Source organism: Leucopleurus acutus, assembly GCF_964270905.1.
Source record: "Leucopleurus acutus genome assembly, chromosome: 8".
Classification (NCBI taxonomy): Eukaryota; Metazoa; Chordata; class Mammalia; order Artiodactyla; family Delphinidae; genus Leucopleurus; species Leucopleurus acutus.
Genome location: NC_139151.1, coordinates 29,943,724 through 29,950,036, shown reverse-complemented (window position 1 = coordinate 29,950,036; position 6,313 = coordinate 29,943,724).

Below are 6,313 nucleotides of genomic sequence, written 5' to 3'. Positions count from 1 at the left end.
CAGGGAACATTTGGCAATGTCTGGAGACAATTTTGTTGTCAAACTGCAGAGCAGAAGACTGTGCAACTGGCATCTGGTGGGTAGAGGCCAGGGATGCTGATAAACATCATACAATGCATAGCACAGACCCCACAACAAGGAAATATTCAACTCAAAATGTCAATAGTGCTGTGGATGAGAAACACGAGTATCTTCATACCACTTCCTCTAACTCTCAGCAGACACTTGAATTTCACAAAGAAAAGAGAGTCAATGCCCCCTTCACCTTCACATTCACCTACCCAAACATTTTCTTATCTGTTTGGTTTAATTTCGGTAGACAAGTGAGTCCTCTACAGCTAACAGTTACAAAGGTATTCCTCCTTCAACTCTTAATCTGTCTGATCATTTCTGGAAGCTAAAAAATTTTTAAATGAGTACTCATTTGTCATTGATTTATCATTTCATCACTTGGAAAATATTTATTATCTACTATGTTTCAGGTATTGTGCAAAGTGCTAGGAATAAAATGCTGAGCCAGCCAGACATAGTCTCTGTCTGAATTGATTTTAATGTCCAGTGGAGGAGACACACATTAATTAAATAATCCCCTAAACAAATATCAGTTACAAAAAGTGATCAATGCTAAACAAGCCTCTCACTGATGAACTTGACCTACAATGAGGGTCAGAGGAAGCTTCTCAAGATAGTGTTGGCTGCTGCTTGAGTTTGGTTAGTGGGGAGCAAGGGTGGAAATGGGGAGGAGGACAGACTCCAGGCAAGGGAGCTGCATACATGTAGGTCCTGGGGTCTGATTCTAAAGCATGTCTCATGGCATGACGTGAAAGAAGGTCAGTGCTGCTGGAGAACAAACAAGAGGGAAGGAACGCACAGATGAAACTGGAGAGCCAGCCGGGGGCCAGTTCTTTAATTTCTTTTATTCATTCAGCAATAAGTATTGAGTATTTCCTGTGAGCCAGGCCCTGCTCTAGGCACAGGAAATTTAATAGTAGAGCTTATATTATTGTAGGTGATACAGAAGGTAAATAAAAGAAATAAGAAAAATATGTTGTGTGTTAGATAGTAATCACTACTGAAGAGACAAGTAAATTGGAGAAGGGGAACAGGGAAATGATGAGAGTAGTAAGTTTCTATTTGGGCACACCTTAGAAGAATAAGGGAGCAGGCCATGTGAGAGGAAACACCTTTCCTGGCAGAGGGACCAGCAAAAGCCAAAGCCCTGAGAGGAAGTATGCTTATTCAGTTTAGGAAAAGCAGCAAGGCCTGTGTGTCTGAGACAGAACAAATGAAAGGGATAACAAAAGGAGGAAAAAGATAAGGGAAAAAAGAAATTGGCAGAGGAGGTTAAAAACATGACCCAACAATGTGCTGTCTATTAAAAAAATCAAATATAATGATACAGGAAGGTTACTAAAATGATAGAAAAAGATATATGAGGCAAATGTTAATTAAAGGAAAGCAGGGGTGGCTATATTAGTATCGGATAAAGCAGAATTTAGAACAAAGGAAATTAGTAGAGACAGAAGGGGACATTATATAATGATAAAAGGGACAATCCACCAAGAATACATATGCAACAAACTGCAGAGCTTCAAAATGTATGATGAACTAAAAGGATAGATAGACACATCTACAACTGTAGGTGGAGGCTTCAACACCCCTGTCTCAGTAATTGATAGAACAACTAGGCAGAACATCAGTCAGCATATAAAAGAACTCAACATAATCAACCAAGATCTTACTGAAAATACAAGATCTTATTGACAATACAAGATCTTATTGATAGCACACTCTATCTTAAAATAGAATCCACATTCTTTTCAAGTGCTCATAGAATATAAAGCCATACCAACAATATCCTGTGCCATGAAACAAACTTCAACACATTTAGAATATTTGAAATCATACAGTGTGTTCTCTGGCCAAAATGGGATTAAACTATAAATCAATACAAGAAAAATAAAAGAAAAATTTCCAAACACTTGGAAACTAAAAAACTTACTACAAAATAATCCATAGGTCAAAGAAAAAATCTGAAGGGAAATTTTTAAAAATGCATGGAACTAAATGAGCATGAAAATATGAGACATCACAATTTGTGGGACACAGCTAAAGCACTTCTGAAAGAAAAATTTATGTGTATATATATATATATATATATATAAAAAAATTAAGAAAAGTCTCAAATATATAATATAAATTCTATTTCAAGACCTAGAAAAAAGTGCAAAATAAACCCCAAATAAGCAGAAGGAAGGAAATAATAGAAATAAGAGCAGAAATCAATAAAAGAAAAAACAGAACAATAGAGAAAATAAATGAAACAGAGATGGTTCTTTGAAAAGATCAATAAAATCAACAAACTTCAACAAGATGAACAAAGAAAAAAGACAAAATTTAGCAATATCAGGAATGAAACAGGGAATTTTCCTGCAGATCCTGCATATATGTAAAGGATAGTAAGGGAATACTATGACCAACTCTACATGCATAGATTTGACAACTTAGAGGCAATAAACTAATTCCTCAAAAACACAAACTAGTACAATTCATCCAATATGAAATAGATAATTTGTAACCATTATGGATATTGAATTTATAACTTTAAAACTTCCATAAAAGAAATTTCTAGGCACAGTTAGTTTCACTGGAGAATTTCCCCAAACCTTTACAAAGTAACTAACACCAGTTCTACACAATCTCTTCCAGGTAACATAAGAGGAAGTACTTCCCAATTCATTCTATGAAGCTATTATTACCCTGAAACCAAAACTGGATAAAGACATAATCTCTTCCCCTGCAAAATGCAAGAAAGAATGAAAGAAAACCACAGACCAGTATCATGCATGTATATGGACGTTGAAATCCTTAACAAAATATTAGCAAACAGAATTTACTGATATATATTTAAAATATATATGTATGCCATTGCTAAGTGCTGTTTATTCCAGGGATACAAGCTGGTTCAGTATTTGAAAATCAACCAATGTAATCCAGCATATTAACAGGCCAAAGAATATGACCATATCAATCAATGCATAAAAAAAGCACTTGACAATATTTAATATTCATGATGAAAACTCTCAGAAAAGTAGAAAAGAGAAAATTTCATCAACTTAATCAAGAACAAATACAAAAATCCTACACTCCTATAATCCAACATTATACTTAATGGTGCAAAATTGAATCTTTTTCCTCCTAAGATCACAAACAAAGGAAGGATATAACTCTCATCACTCTTATTTAACATTACACTGAAAGTTCTAGCCAGGAGATTAAGGCAATAAAATGAAACAAAAGACATACTAATCAAAAAGGAAGAAATGGTGGATGATGCCATTGTCTCCCTAAAAAATCTCAGGAAATCTACCAAAAACTCCAAGAACTAAGTGAGTTCAGTAAAGTCACAGTATAGAAGATCCATATACAAAAATCAAATGTATTTCTATATACTAGCAATAAATACATTGACACCAATATAAAAAATGCATAACAACAAAAAAAGAGGGCTTCCCTGGTGGCGCAGTGGTTGAGAGTCTGCCTGCCAATGCAGGGGACACGCGTTCGTGCCCCGGTCCGGTAAGATCCCACATGCCGCGGAGCAGCTGGGCCCGTGAGCCATGGCCACTGAGCCTGCGTGTCCAGAGCCTGTGCTCTGCAATGGGAGAGGCCACAACAGTGAGAGGCCTGCGTACTGCAAAAAAAAAAAAGCATAACATTTTCAACTGCTCAAAAATTAAATACTTCAGTGTGTATCTAATAAGGTATGTACAGGACTTTTATACTGAAAACTACAAAGCACTGATGAAAGAAATTAAAGAAGATCTAAATAAATGTAAAGAAATACAGTGTCAAAGGATTGGAAGCCTCAACATAGTAAAGCTGTCAGTTGTCCCCAAATGGCATACAGATTTAACACATTTCCTATCAAAATCCTAGCAAGATTTTCTGTAGATATACAAGAGTATTTTAAAATTTATATGGTAACCCGAAGGAACTATAATAGTTTAAACAATTTTGATAAGAAGAAAATAGGATGATTTACCCTATTTCAAGAGTAATTATATAGCTAGAGTAATCATGATATTGGCATGAAAGATAGACATAGATCAAAGCAACAGAACAGGGGACCCAGAAACAGATCCACTCAAATGTCTCCAAGTGATTTTGACAAATGTGCAAAAGCAATTAACTGGAGGAAAGATAGTTTTTTCGACAAATGATGCTTGAGCAATTGGACTTCCAAAAGAAAAAGAAATTTGACCTAAGTATGTAAAAATAATTAACTCAAAATGAATCACAGACTTAAATGCAAAATGTAAAACTATAAAACTTTTGGAAGAACACATAGGAGATCTTTGAAATCTAGGGCTAATCAAACAGTTTTTAAACTTGACATCAAAAGCATGATCCATAAAAGAAAAATTAAACTTCATAAAATTAAAAATTTTTGCTCTGTGAAAGACCCTGTTAACAGTATGAGAAGACAGATACAGAGAAAATATTTGCAAACCACTTATCTGATAAAGGACTCTCATCTAGAATATATAAAGAAAATTCTAAACTCAATAGCATAAAAACAAACAATCCAATTTGAAAAGGGACAGAAGTAATAAAAAGACATTTCATCAGAGAGGATATACAGATGGCAAATAAGCACATGAAAAGATGTCCAATATCTTTAGCCATCAAATCAAAATCACAATAAAATATCAATACACACTTATCAAAATGGCTGAAATAAAACACTAGTGGCAACACTAAAAGCTGGTGAGGATGCAGAGACCCTGGATCACTCATACATTGATGGTGTAAATGTAATTAGCACAGGCACTCTGGAAAACAGTTTGGAATTTCTCAAAAAACTAAACCTGCAACTTCCATATGACCCAGCAATTTCACTCCCAGGTATTTATCCCAGAGAAATAAAGATTTGTGTTCACACAAAAAAACCATGAATGAATTTTATAGCAGCTTTACTAATAATAGCGCCAAACTGGAAACATCCCATATGTCCTTAAATGGGTAATTCATTAAACAAGTGGTGGAATACTACTCACCAATAGCACACACATAACCCGGATGGATCTCCAGAGAATTACATTCTCAGTGAAAAAAGCCAATGTCAAAAGACCACATGCTATATAATTCCATTTAGATAACAGTCCTGAAATGATAAAATATAGGTATGGAGAACAAGTTAGTGATTGCCAGAGCTAAGGAGATGGTGGGGGTGGGAGGGCAATGAGTGTGGCAATAAAAGAACAAAATGAAGAATCCTTATGGTGGTGTAAATGTTCTGTATCTTGACTGTATCAATGTCAACATCCTGGCTGTGATACTGTACTATAGTTGTGCAAGATGTTACCTCTGTGGAAACCAGCTAAAGGATACCTGGGGTCTCTCTGAATTTGTTTTTACAACTGCATGTCAATCTACAGTGATCGCAAAATAAAAATTTTAATTTAAAAAGTACTGATCTTCATATTAACATTTGGGTATGTTGGGATGCCTTCTGTATGGCACAGTGATTAGGTAAAAAGTGCCTTGCCACACAACCTCCTGCCACCTCCACCCCCCGACCCTACTACTTTTCCCTCCATCTGGCAAAAATAGAGAACGGCAACTTCAATTAATTTTTTTTCTTTTATTATTTTTTTAAAAATTGAAGTCTAGTTGATTTACAGTATTATGTTAGTTTCAGGTATACAGCATAGTGCTTCAGTATTTCTACAGATTATACTCCATTATAACTTATTACAAGATAATGGGTATACTTCTCTGTGCTATACAGTATATCAACAGATGAATGGATAAAAAAGATGTGGTGTATATATATATATGTATATATATATATGTATATATATATACACACAATGTAATATTACTCAGCAATAAAAAGAGTGCATTTCTGCCATTTGCAGCAACATGGATGGACCTAGAGATTACTATACTTAGTGAAATGTCAAAGATAGACAGACACTGTGTTATATCACTTATATGTGGAAATTTTAAAAACAATACAAATGAATGCATAAGCAAAACAGATTCAGTTTACTTTGAGATGCTTCTCCACTGTGGTTCCTCCCCAACTACCTAATGCCTTCAACTTAAAAGGCCATATCAGCCATTGTGAGATGAAATTTTGCAGTACAGCATTATGATAACTTTACTAAAAACTGAGGGAAAATTTTGAAACAATTGTTTTATTTAGGAATTCTTGACCTAATTTTTATCTTCTCATTTTCAGTATTGTACTGTGAGAAAATTGTCAGATATGCTGAAAGAATGATAAATAATGATGGTATGATAC